The sequence below is a fragment of the Loxodonta africana genome, chromosome 22 (assembly GCF_030014295.1).
Source record: "Loxodonta africana isolate mLoxAfr1 chromosome 22, mLoxAfr1.hap2, whole genome shotgun sequence".
Taxonomy (NCBI): Eukaryota; Metazoa; Chordata; class Mammalia; order Proboscidea; family Elephantidae; genus Loxodonta; species Loxodonta africana.
This window is the reverse complement of record NC_087363.1, coordinates 17,083,869-17,097,716: the sequence shown is the minus strand read 5'-3', so window position 1 is coordinate 17,097,716 and position 13,848 is coordinate 17,083,869. Positions and strand designations below refer to the sequence as shown.

Sequence of the window (13,848 nt, the reverse complement as noted above, 5' to 3'; positions counted from 1 at the left end):
GCATTGTACTGTATTTTCTTTTTAGAGTCTGGAAGTATTCATTAGCATATTAAAGGCTCTGAGAAGTCCTGCAGCAAACAATCTGTTTAACTTAGGTTAGTTCAGAATTCTCCCACCATGGCATTGTTTCTGAACAATGCCTCTGACCCAGTCCTCTGATTTGATACATAAAGACCAGGAGGCCCAGAGCAAAGAAGGTGCTTTCTCAAGGTCACACAACCAAGCAGGGGCAGAGCTGAGCCTGAATCCTAGCTCTGGTGAGCAGCTCTTTGCCTTCCTCTCATGGTCCCCATGAAGCCAGGGCACCCCCGTCATGTGCCATTGCTCCTTGGAGTGGGCGGTGACAACGCTGACACATCTGTCAAGCAGAAGTCATTCAAGGTGACTGCCTTTTAACACACTACTGAAAACAAACTGTAAAAGCTCTCTCTGAAGTGTCTGATGGGGAACAGATTTTAAATCCAAGGCGCCAGAAGACATGCAGGTGGGGAAGGCGGCAGAGGAAGCAGGCAGGGGAGGGGCACAGACTCAGCACCCTAGGCCCCGGGTCTGGGGGCCCTTCCGCTGCCAAGGGAGGCTGGCCACAAGCTCTGACTCTCCAAACTTCAGTTTCCCTGCTGTGAAACAGAATTTTGCATTGTATTTTAGTTCTAATTGTGATGCTAAAGGGAAAAGACTTGGTGGAATTCAGATCAACTCCCTGGTATTCTAAGGAGCCCTCGTGGTGCAACGGTTCAGTGCTCAACTGCTAACTAAAAAGTCTGTGATTTGAACCCACCAGCCACTTGGCAGGAGAAAGGTGATTCGAATCCACCAGCCATTCCCCAGGAGAAAGGTGTGACAGTCTGCTTCTGTAAAGATTTAAAGCCTAGAAAACCCTATGGGGTAGTTCTCCTCTGTCCTGTAAGGTCACCATGAGTCAGAATTGACTCGATGGCACACAACAACAATAACCACCACCTGGCATTCTGGAGTTCTGGGGTGGTGGAAGCGGTTAATGTGTTCAGCTACAAACTGAAAGGTTAGAGGTTCGAGTCCAGTGAGAGGTGCCTTGGAGGAAAGGTCTGGAGACCTATTTGGGCAGAATCAGCCATTGAGAACCATGTGGAGTGCAGTTCTACTTGGAGACACAGGGATTGTCATGAGTCAGTGTTGACTTGGCGGCAGCTGGCTTTACCTTGGCATTCTGGGGAGCACCAAATCCACCGCTACGTGTCCCGCCTGCACCTTGGTGACTTCCGTATTTCTCTGCCTCCTCACTCACGCAGCACAGTATTCCCCTACCCCACTCCCCCCGATGCTCCCTAGCTCTCCTAGAAGAAAGTTCTGTTTACTTACAGGCCTGGGCACTGCCCACCTCTCCACCTTCCCCTCCCACCACGGTCCCCCATCCACCCAGCCTTCTTTGTGCAGCTGCTTCTCAGACCAGATGTTGCTTTCTCATACCAGCCATCAACCATTTTATCTACCGTAGCATCCCCACCCTGGTCTCTCCCACCACCTCACCTCATTTTCTTCTTTGTGCTTGTTGTTGCTAGGTGCTATCGAGTCGGTTCTGACTCACAGCAACCACCTGTACTTACAAATCACCGTCCTCATCCATTCATTCACCTGTGTAATTTCTGACCCCCCTCCCCAGAAGGATGTAAAACCCATGAGAGCACAGCCTTTTCTTGTTTACTGCTATATATTTACTGCTTGTTTACCTGGCACAGGAAGAAAGGCCTGGCGACCTACTTCTGAAAAATTAGCCATTGAAAACCCTATGGCTCAATGAGTCAGAATCAGTGTAATGGTACAAAGACTGGCAAGAAGCAGCACCACCGTCTGCTGTCAAGTCTATTCCAACTCACAGTGACCTCGTGTGTCAGTGTGGAACTGTGCCCTACAGGGTCTTCAATGGCTGAGTTTTCAGAAACAGATCACCAGGACTTTGCTCCAAGGCATCTCTGGGTGGACTTGAACCTCAAACCATTTGTTTAGCAGCTGAGTGTGCTAACCATTTGCACCACCCAGGGACTCTGGCAAAAAGCAGGTGCTTAGTAAATTTCAATTAAATGAATAAATAAACGAATGCATGGTCTGCCGGGGCAAAGTCTGCTCATCCTGTTAGGACCCAGGTCAAATAAAGCCTTCCCTGAATGGTCGGGGCAGAACTGAAATGTCATCCTCTTTGTCTACAGAGTTGCTGTGAGTCAGAATCGACTCAAGTGCAACGGTTTCTTGGGTTGTACTCCCATATCCCTGTGTGCCTACGTCCCTTAGAGATTGTATGTGAGTCTGTCCTCACTGTTTCAGGTAGAGACCTGTGTGTACCACCACGGCAAGTCCTCGGCCTTGGCCAGAGGCTGGCCCTCTGCCTGTCCTCCGGGGAGCCAAGAGAATCAGCCACTCACTCCTCCCTATTCACACAATAGGGATTCACTTCCTCTCCAGAAAAGATTGGCCATAGAAGTTTTAAGGTTTACGTTCAAACTTTTTACAGGTTTGTGTCTGTGGGTATCTCCCAGGAGAAAATCATCTGGAGGCAATGGGGTCTAGTGGGAAGAACATTTAGTGGAAGCCTTGGATCCTGGGTTCTATCCTCAGGCCTTGGCAGTGGGGTCTTGGGCTGGTCCTTTCACCTCTCTCAACCTTAATTATCACTCTACAGTATATTGTTGTTGTTGTTAAGTGCTGTCGAGTTGATTCTGACTCATAGCAACCCCATGTGACAGAGTAGAGCTGCCCCATAGGGTTTTCTAGGCTGTAATCTTTACAGGAAGGAGCACTTGTGGCGCAGTGGTTAAGCACTTGGCCGCTAACCAGAAGACTGGCAATTTGAACCCATTAGCTGCCCTGTGGGAGAAAGATGTGGCTGTCTGCTTCCATAAAGATTTACAGCCTTGGAAACCCTATAGGGCAGTTCTACTCGGTGCTATAGGGTCGCTATGAATCAGAATCTACTCAGTGGCAGTGGGTTTTGGAATCTTTTCAGGAGCTGATTGCCAGGTCTTTCTCCCAAAGAGCCGCTGGGTAGGTTCGAACCGGCAACCTTCCAGGTAGCAGACAAGCACTTAAACATAGGGCCACCAGGGTTCCTCTCTAGGATATGTAAGGGTCTGAAAAACCTGAAATCTGAATATCCTCCCAGCCTCTACTTGTTTTTTGTGGCTGAGCTCTCAATATCCCCCTTCGAATAGCCCATACTTACAGTTTGATAAAGAGTATATGTGATAAGGGTAGCCAAACAAATATTTTGCCAAGAAAATCTTGCACTCAGAAAAACAGGGGATCAACTGTTACCCCCTGGTTGGTGTCTTAATCCTGACTCTATCTGCCATGTATGCACTTGTACCAAATGGAGTGGATTTTCATATCTGTCAAAGATATGGAACTTTTTCTGGATTGCAAAAGTGTCAAGATCACAGCAGCTCCAAACTCCACTGTATTTCATTTTACCCAGCGTGGCGGATTGACTTCACAGCCTGCCTGGTCAGCAGATATTTCTGCCAGCCTGGAAAAGCTCTTCGGTTCTTCCCAACCCCTGCCCGGACTGCAATGCCACAATGTTGAGGAGTGGGATAAGCCACTTTCCATTCCTGTCAACATTTCGGGGCTGACGCCTGCCTTCTTTCAGTCTGTGGGCCTCTGCTAATTTGTATGACAGCTTCAATGTAAATAGGAGACATCTGCATTGGTTAAAAAAATAGCCACTCATTGTGAAGGGCAGTGTGCTGTGTTTATTTATCATCTACAACTGAAAATCAGGTTCTGTTCTGGGTTAGAATAGCTGAGGGTTTGCCACAACCTCTGAGGCATTTTAGGATAGTTTTAGTTGATTATTAATTAAAAAAAAATTATATCTATTTTATTTTTCATTATTCTGGCTCAGCTACCTGGCTAGGAGAAAACACTGGGGACATCTACAAAGGTGGATACTTACAGACCAGGTCCCTGAGGCTCACACCTGACAAGATCTACCCTAATTTACCAGGTAAGTCAGCTGGCTGCTGGTGATTCCACTTCTTTTCATACTACCAGTCACCACCGTGGAAACCCTAGCGGTGTAATGGTTAAGTGCTACGTCTGCTAACCAAAGGGTCGGCAGTTTGAATCCACCAGGTGCTCCTTGGAAACTCTATGGGGCAGCTCTACTCTGTCCCATAGGGTCGCTATGAGTTGGAACCGACTTGACGGCAGTGGGTCTAGTCACCACCGTTTGCTGGGCATGTACTTCGTGCTAAAGGCTTCGCGTACATTCTCTCCTTCAGTCATCTCAACCACCCCAGGAAGTGCGTGTTATCATTCTGATTTGGGAAATGAGGAAACTGAGGCACAGAGGGTTTAAGTGCACCGAACAAGACCTCATACTGCAAAGTACCAGAATTGGTACCCGAGCTCCACAGCCAGTGTTCTTAACCATCTACTGTATCTCACAGTAGCCTTGCACTTTAGCTACCGAGCTGGGCTGTCAGCCAAGGAGTACACACAAGCCTAAAATTAAGCCTTGGCAGTTGGGTAAAGGAATCCGTTCAAGAAAAGTCACTGAGGTATTGAAATGACGTCTTTGGTTTTACTCAGAAAACCCATTCTCTCTCTTGAATTTTATTACACTTTAGGTATAAATGGAAAGCCTGTTGGTGTAGTGGTTAAGAGCTATGGCTGCTAACCAAAAGGTCCGCAGTTCTAATCCACCAGGTGCTCCTTGGAAACTCTATGGAGCAGTTCTACTCTGTCCTATAGAGTCGCTATGAGTCAGAATCGACTCGACGGCAATGGGTTTTAGGTATAAATAGGGGCCCTATTGGTGCAGTGGTTAAGCATTTGGCTACTAACCAAAAGGCTGGCAGTTCAAATCCACTAGCCGTTCCTTAGAAACCCTATGGGGCAGTTCTACTCTGTCCTGTAGGGTTGCTATGAGTTGGAATCAACTCGATGGCAACGGGTTAGTTAAAAATACATATATTTCATATGTGTATATACATATTCAATATCACCATTCCTGTAATCACTTTTTTTCATAAATTTTTCCACTGTTCACTTTAATTCTGTTGAATTCAATAGATAAGAAGATAAAAGATCACTTCTACTAGCAATAATGGATACCCTGGTGGCATAGTGATTAAGAGCTACAGCTGCTAACAGAAAAGTTGACAGTCTGAATCCACCAGGCGCTCCTTGGAAACTCTATGGGGCAGTTCTACTCTGTTCTGTTGGGTTGCTATGAGTCAGAATCGACTCAACGGCAATAGGTTTGGTTTTTTGTTTACTAGCAATAACGATAACAGCATTAGCTTAGTTTTAGTTGCTTCCCATAGGCTGAGAATTTGGGAAGCAATCTGCGAAGTCACCTTGAAAATTTTAACAAATTACTGTAATCCATCAAAAGAACACCACAAAGCATTGACAAAGATTAGACTGGTGCGGAAGGATGTCCACAAGACATGAAGTGCAAAAAAGGTGAGCTACAGAGTAATTTGTATAGTGCAAGCTCGTTTCTTGTAAAACTGTGCATGTGTGTGCGCATGCGTGTGCGCATAAACCAGGAAACTCTCCGCGAGGCCACAGAGGGGATGGGTTTCGGGATGTTTAAGCCGGAACTTTCGCTTTTCACTTCATGCATCTCTAGCCTGTTTAACTTTTTATGAGCATGTACTTGCAATTTAAAAAAGCAATAAAGATGACATTTAAAAGTTCACAGGCAGCCAAGCCACCACTGGCGAGCTCTCCATGGTGGTCTCTGCCATCGTGGCCCCATCTGCTCTCCTGGGTCATCTACCTGCTGGTAAGGTGCTGTCTTGGGATGGCCATTCTGTCTCAGGGCAGGTTAAGCCAGTTAAAACACACCAAACATCTTTCTCTGTGGTTCTGCACCATCCAGGTGTCCTTCTTCTCCCTCCTTATTCCAGGTTTCACATCCCCCGGCCTTGCACTCTGCATGCAACAAGGCCAAGGTAGCTAGGAATGGCTTACACCCCAGACAAGGGTGCTGAACTTCGCCTCCTGCTGAAGAAGACTTGCTCCAACCAGGCTGGTCAAGAGGAGATTAAAAGGAACACACAGGTCTTGGCTTCTCAACCAAGTAACTCTCCCAGTTCGATTCTCCCCTGGCCCCAACCTGTCCTGCTGGGACACCCCCGCTAAGCATGCAGACGGGCCCGGTGGGATGCACCACCTTGCACGCTCGGGGTTCCAGGAGGTGCGCTGCCTGACCTATGTGTAGGATGCGCTGGGGTTGCTGGGTGGCAGCACCTGCCAATCACACGGCTTTTCCGTGTGAGCCGCCTCCTCCTGAGCTTTGAGAATGTGCTTTCCTATCTGACTTGCATATTTCAGGGCTGTAGTTTCAAGGACACATCTGGACAAAATATGCTTTCCATATAAGCCAACAATTTATTTATTGCGTATGACATGGTGCTTGGCAGCTAAGGGGATATAAAACAATTTGAACCGCTCTCACAAAACAGTTGCAGAGTTGCCACTGGAGACACTGGAGGAAGACCATGGAGGAGAAGGGAATCTCACAGATCCATCTGGAACTGACAGGCAGAGCCTGAGAGGCAAGCACGACAAATGGGCATTCCTATCAGCAGCTGCCATCTCTTCCCAGCGCGAACTCCTGCTTTGGCCCGGGAAGGAAACCAGGGGGACGTGTTGGAAGCCTCATCTGATGGGATAAATGAGACCAGAGCGAGGAGCTTCGCCACCCAATAGAAGTAACAGAGCAGACGGCATGTTTTGAAGGTTCTCTCAGTCACTCGTTTACCCAGTGGCCAGGGCTGACTCTGCGACCTGCTGCCCCTCTCCCGCTGACACTGTTGGTGCCCCATCCACATCCTGCCAGGGTTACCACTTCAGGGCGTGCAGCCTGGCCTCCAACTGCCTGAGGGCTTCTCCGGCCTTAAAAGCGTCCTCCGCACAGGCCTGTGGAAGGCCAGGGCTGCAAGGGTGCTGCTGCCCCCCGGGAGCAGCCCGCAGTCGATGGCTGGCAGGAGTCAGTGTGAAGTGTCCCAGTTCCTTCGCCCATCAGATGCCTGAGGCACGTGTCCTGCACTGACTCCCAGAGTTCTCTGTGGGATCAGCTCCAGTAGCCCACGCTGGTGACTGGATAACCCAAAACCCAAAACCAGTTGCTGCCTAGTCAGTTCCGACTTATGGTGACCCTCTGTGTGTCAGAATAGAACTGTGCTCCATAGAATTCCCAGTGGCTGATTTTTTGGAAGGAGAGTGCCAGGCCTTTCTTCTGAGGCGCCCCTGGGTAGACTTGAACCTCTAAACTTTCAGTTAGCAGCTGAGTGTGGTAACCGTTTGTACCACCTGGGGACTCTGATGACTTGACAGCACCCCGTTTATTGGCTGTTTTCCCATCTCTGTCTCACTCCCCCCCACCACCACCCTCATGTTAGCCAGGATCACCTCCCAAATAAGCTGCTTGCACTGGATCCTGGTCACAGGACCTGCTTCTGGAGGAACCCAAACTCAGACACTCCCTCACCCAAATCCTGCCAACATTTTAAGGTAGAGATCATAAATTAAAACCCTGAGGCTCATTCTAGCATGCAGGCCAATTGCTTGGTCTACAGAATTTGAAGAACTTGAATTAGTTACAATCACTGAAAAACTGGGAGATTTCATGAAGAAATCTCAATTCCTGTTTTGGGGAAAGATCAGCTTAAATGGCAATACTGAGCCTTCATTTCTCTATGGCAACTTGGGTTGGAGCTGACTTGAGGTGTCTCTTTAGGTAGGCCTGATATCCAGTCCAATCTGCCCCAGCTTGGCCCATTTTCCTCACTGACATTTCCATTCTGGACTCTCTGAACAGCTGGGTCACCCAACCTGCAAGGTCAGGTGCTCTCTTTTTTTCAAGCCTCACTGCCTTCCTGAGGGCCTGTGTTACTGTATACCGGACAGGCAGGGCTGGACTGTACATAGAAAATACATGCAGGCAGAAGGGTGTGTTCTGCAATGGTGCCAACAAAGACAGTTGCTAAGTACCACTGAGGCCATTGGTGGTTCAGAGGTAGAATTCTTGCACTCCATGTGGGAGATCAGGGTTTGATTCCCAGACAATACACTTCATGCTTACTCACCACCAGTCTGTTGATGGAGATTTGCATGTTGCTATGATGCTGCTGAACAGGTTTCAGCAGAGCCTCCGGGCTAAGATGGACTAGGAAGAAAGGCCTGGTGAGCTATTTCCAGAGATCAATCAATGAAAACTACGGAGCTCGATGGTCTGATCGGCAACTGATCATTCGCGGGGATGGTGTAGGACTGGCAGCGTTTCATTCCAGTGCGCATAGGGTTGCCATGAGTGGGGGGCCGACTCGACAGCCACTAACAACAACGGCTAATGAGTACAACTACAGCAGGTGGCCTGTTAAACCCTTTGCATCCTTTTCCTCATTTTACTTCTTGTAGCCACCCTATGAAGTAGTTCCTGTCAGTATTCTCACGTTTTACACGAGCAAATTGAGCCTCAGAGAAATGGAAAACTTGTCCATGCTGCTAGTCATGGTGGGGCTGGGACTCAAGTTCAAGTCCATTTGACCCCAAACTGTGTGCTGCTCTGTCTGCAAAGGTGCCTAGACCCTCTCACAAGGGCTATGGGTGTGTGCATGGGACAACAGGCCTTAAAGACACAACGCACCTTAGTTGGTTGCTATGTTGTCGTCCAGGCCTGCTCTTGAACCTAGGAGGCTCTGGAACCTGCCTTGCCAGCACACAGAGGGCCTCTGTCTCCAACAGGGCAGCTTCCCATGTAGCTAGCTCCTGTGCCGTTACCACTGCATGCCAGAATGCCTTGTGATAATTTACACAGAGAACTCTCATAGATGTGTGGACTGAAGGCTTGCCAGTTTCAGATGAACCCAGTCTGTCGTTGCAGGCAAGCCGACAAGGGAAGCCGAATCACACTCTAAATGCAGTTTGTTAAGTTTCAACGACATTAAACCATCACTGCAGAATCTGGAATGTCTACGTGTGACAAGCACAGTCCCCTCCCTACTGCCAGACCCTCAAGGAAGCGGTCCATCTTCCGGCAGTTGGAAGTCTAGTCTGGCTGGCTGGGCGCCATCCTGGCTCTTTGAGGGGAGTCATGGACTGAACTGCATCCCCCAAAATATCTGTCAACTTGGCTAGGTCATGATTCCCAGTATTGTGTGATTGTCTACCATTTTGTCATCTGATGTGGTTTCCGTTTGTGTTGTAAATTCTGTCACTATGATGTAATAAGATGGATTAGTGGCAGTTATGCTGATGAGATCTGCAAGATTAGATAGAGTCTTAAGCCAATCTCTTTTGAGATATAAAAGAAAGAATCTAGCAAAGAGATTTGGGGACCTCATACCACCAAGAAAGCAGTGTCAGGAGCAAAGCATACCCTTCAGACCTGAGGTTCCTGCTCCGAGATGCTCCCAGACCAGGGCTTCCCCTGATGCATCACAAGGACCTTCCTCCAGAGCCAAAAGAGAGACAAAGCCTTCTCCTGCAGCCAGCACCTGAATTTGGACTTCTGGTCCACTGCGCTGTGAGGATAAACTTCTCTTTGTTAAAGCCATCCACTTGTGATATTTCTATCACAGCAGCACTAGATGACCAAGACAAGGGGACTTGGCAAATTTCTATTCTGATCCATTCCCCGGATCGCTTGGACAGCTTGTCCAGGCAGTTTTCATGGTGTGCAATCTTATTTCCAAGCCTTGGGGTAGGCATGGGTAACCTCATGTGCCCTGCTGGACCCCTCTGTATCCTCTCTCTCCAGAGTATGAGCCACCCAAGCGAAGGAGACAAGAAATCAGGGAGGTTACAGACAGACTTTGGAGCCAGAGTAGACTGTGACTCATATCCTCACTCTGTTGCTGACCAGCTGAGGGACCTTGGGCACGTTTCTGAGCATCTCTGAGCTTCAGCTTCCTCTTCTGTAAAATGCCAATAGCTATTTCCATTTCAAAGAGTTGCTGGATGGAGCAAATGAAATAACATGTATACAGTGCTGAGGAGCACCTGGTAACAGAAGAGATGTTCAATAACTGTAACCATGATAATATAGGAGTAATGACTGTAACTGTATCATACCTCAGGTGCCTCCTACAGTTCTGAATGACACCTCCCACCACAGATCACAATAAATACTTGCTGAGTTGATTGGAAACAAGACTCAATAATGGGAGCAATTTCTATGTATCAGGATTGCAACTGGCTTAAGGAAAAAAAAGCATTTATTGGGTCTTGCGACTAAATATCAGGGCTAGGGTGGTTTTGAAGGAGCCCTGGTGGTACAAAGGTTGAGCACTGGCTGCTAACTGCAAGGTTGGTGGTTTGAACCCACCCAAAGGCTCCATGGGACAAAGACCTGGCGATCTGCTCCTGTAAAGATTACAGCCTAGAAAACCCTACGTGGGAAGTTCTACTCTGTCATAATAGGGTCACTGTGAGCTGGAATCGACTGGAGGTACCCAATAACAGGCTAACTTTGGGCACAGCTGGCTTCAGGGGCTCAAACATGTCCCCAGGGGTCTGTCTCTTCTCTCTCTCCATCACTCGTCTGCTTCTCTTTTTGATTTCATTCTCAGGCATGTCTCTCTTCATGCTGTGGCCTCAGGTACCCCAGACTTCATCATCCCAGCTTCCAGTTCCACAGAATGAGTACTGCTTTTTCCAAACAGTCCCAATACAGTCTCAGAACTGAGACTTATTGGTGTAGTTTGGCCATGTGCCCACCTCTGAACTAATCACTGTGGCCAAAGGAATAGTGGCCTCTGAGTAATCAAGTCTGGGACTAGAGGACTCTGATTGGCTGGCCTGAGCCATGTGCCTATACCTGACACGGCACTGAAGAAAGGGCAACCCATTACAACTATGGGAATTGAAAGGAACATCCCAAAGAAAATCTGGCTGTTGGTATCAGAAGAGGGGGAGATGGCTAATGGGCAGACCAAAGCAGGAGGCAGCAGTATACCACTGGCAGGCACTGAACACCAATTCACACACTTGCTTGCGAAAATCTTTCTCTCTCCTGCTGCACATCCATGGGCTTAAGAAGAGGACAGAGAACTATCACTGTACTGTACATCGATCTGAACTCTGACTGTCAGCCCGCAATGGGCTTAGACGTGGGCTTACAGCAGCCACAGGCATTTAACCAAGCAAGTGCTACCAAGCCCCAGGCCCGCAGGCTCTTCCCACAGCCTGGTCCCAGCTGACTGGCAGCTGATGGACACTTCAAGGCCAAGAGTCAGGACACCTGTCAAGACATCACAGTGCCTCAGGGTACATGGGGTGGCCAGGTTACAATTGCACTGACCCTTGCCCAGATCCACAGAGCAACCCGCATCCACCACCTTCAGCAGGAAAGGCATTCTCCTCCCATGGAAAACAAGGGCCTGGGGAAGAAAGAGAGCATTTGAAACTGTATATCATCCCATTTCACGAAGCGGTTGGGGCTTTTCTTTCTTGAAAGCTTTTTTTCGTCTGTCAGCATGTTCAAAACAACCAAGAGGAGTTCCTTGCTCTGGAATCCCCAAGACGCGCATCCACAGAGGTGTTCTTGCTGCTCCATGAAGTACAGAAGGAAGCTGTGCTTCCTGGTTGACCCTCTACTCCTCAGGACTTTCACAAATTGCACTGTGTAATCCCGTCTTGGCCCTGCCAACCACGACTTGGGCCAGTCAGCCCAGAACGTATTTGGATGATGATTTCCCAAGTCAGGCCCGGCTGTCATCCTGGACTCCCCCTTCTTCTCCCACCCCACAGCTGGTCAATGGCCAAATCCCAGTGGTCCTCCTTCCCTCGTATCTTGGAACTTACCACCTTTCTCCATTCCCAATCCCACCCTTCCTTCATACAATCATCCTCTCTGCCTCCCAACAGTCTCTCTGCCTCCACTTGGCCCTCCTCTACCCATTCTTGACTCTTCCCTCAGAGGGATCCTTCTAACGCACCCACATCTGCTCAGGTCACTGCTCATCTTAATCTTTCAATGGTTTTGACGTTCCCTTATAATAAAGTTCAATCTCCTTCATGTAGTACAAGGCCTTTCCAACCTCAGTCACTGCTGATGTCTTCAGCCTCGTCCCTTTCTATCTGCCTCTTTGCCTACTCCATAAAAATATATGGACCTATATATGTTTCTAGATCAGACCTACATCAGGACATTTCACTGGCCTGGGACATTTTCCCCAACTCCCTATTTATCTGGCTAACACCTGTTTTGCTTTATGCCCCAGTTTAGGATCCATGATTTCTGATGTTCTGAATCTCTCACATGTTTTCATGGCATGCAGTATCTCCTCCATGACAGCACTTACTATACTAACCTGCAATGGTTTATCCATGCTTCCTTCGCCAGTCTGGAACATCTATGGACATGGAAATTGTCGTCATATTCATTAGTGTATCTGCCCAGCTTCCAATACAAACCCTGGCACAATATAGAAGCTCAGTTCATATTTGTTAAATGTTTGAATGTGTGAATGCATCAATGCACGAACGAGCTTGTTGCACACACAGACTTTTCACTGGCTGGATTTGAGGCCCACTTTTTGAACACACAACTCAGATCAGATTGGCACGTCAGCCCCCCAGATAAAATGTCAGTTATGTACCACGTTTGTTCTACTTAATATTCCTTTTGGCCCCTGATGTTTATATCCAAGGTCTAAAAATGTCTCTATCACAAGTTTCACCTCAGGAATTGATGCTTGGTGGGGGGAAGAGGGCATTATCTTTGATACAATCTAGAACAAGTGGGACCTCCAAGGATTTGAAGAGAAATATAAGAGTGTGCACTATACTTCGGCTTGGGGAGCCTGGGAGTCTCCTGTTTCCTTGACCATTCGAATTTTTTCTTTTTTTTCCTCCTTGCTCAGCATCTGGTGGTGTAGTATTCCAAGTACATCAAAGCAAGGTCAAGGGGCTTTATGTGATGAAAGGCATTTTTGGTTGTGAGCGTTTAGCAAGAGTTTCAATATCAGGAATTTTGCATATAGAAATACATGAACCTATTATTTAATTAATTGTAGAGGGTCAGTGAAAAAGAGGAAGACCCTAAATGAGATGGATTGACTCAGTGACTGCAGCAATGGGCTCAAGTATAGCAACAACTGTGAGGATGGCGCAGGACCGGGCAATGTTTCATTCTGTAGTACATAGAGTCGCTATGAGTCAGAACTGACATGACAGCACCTAACAATAACAACATTATTTAAATAGGTGGTACGCTATGAAATATATTGTTTACATGCACAGACTTGGGCGTGATGCCCCACAGATTGGGTTTGAGTCCCAAAACCAAACTCACGGCTGCGTCGAGTTGATTCCAAGTCATAGTGACCATATAGGACTGAGTAGAACTGCCCCACAGGTTTTCCAAGGCTATGATCATTCTGGAAGCAGACTGACACATCTTTCTCCCATGGAGCAGCTGGTAAGTTTGAACCACCAACCTTCTGGTTAGCAGTGGGGGGCTTAGCCACTGAGGCACCAGGGCTCCTTTGAGTCCCAGATCTACCATTTATAAGTCATATGACCATGGCCCAGATACCTAACCTCTTTGAATCTCACTTCCCTCATCTGTAAAATGGGTATAACAATAAAAGCACCGACCCCTATAGAGCTCTTGTGAAGAATAACGTAGAGAACGCATATAAAGCATCCACTACAATGCCTAACGGAGCCCTGGTGGCGCAGTGGTTAAGAGCTCCGGCTGCTAACCAAAAGGTTGGCAGTTTGAATCCACCAGCAGCTCCTTGGAAACCCCATGGGGCAGTTCTGCTGTGTCCTTATAGGATTGCTACGAGTTGCAATCGACTTGACAGTAATGGGTACAATGCCTAACACGTGGCAAGCAGTTCCAAAATGCAG

At 47.9% G+C, this 13,848-nt stretch overlaps 1 pseudogene; it reads right to left on the bottom strand.

Moving 5' to 3' along the window:
• Window positions 1-10,726: 10,726 nt before the first annotated feature.
• Window positions 10,727-12,835, bottom strand: LOC104845908 (putative uncharacterized protein encoded by ERC2-IT1; annotated as a pseudogene).
• Window positions 12,836-13,848: the final 1,013 nt, after the last annotated feature.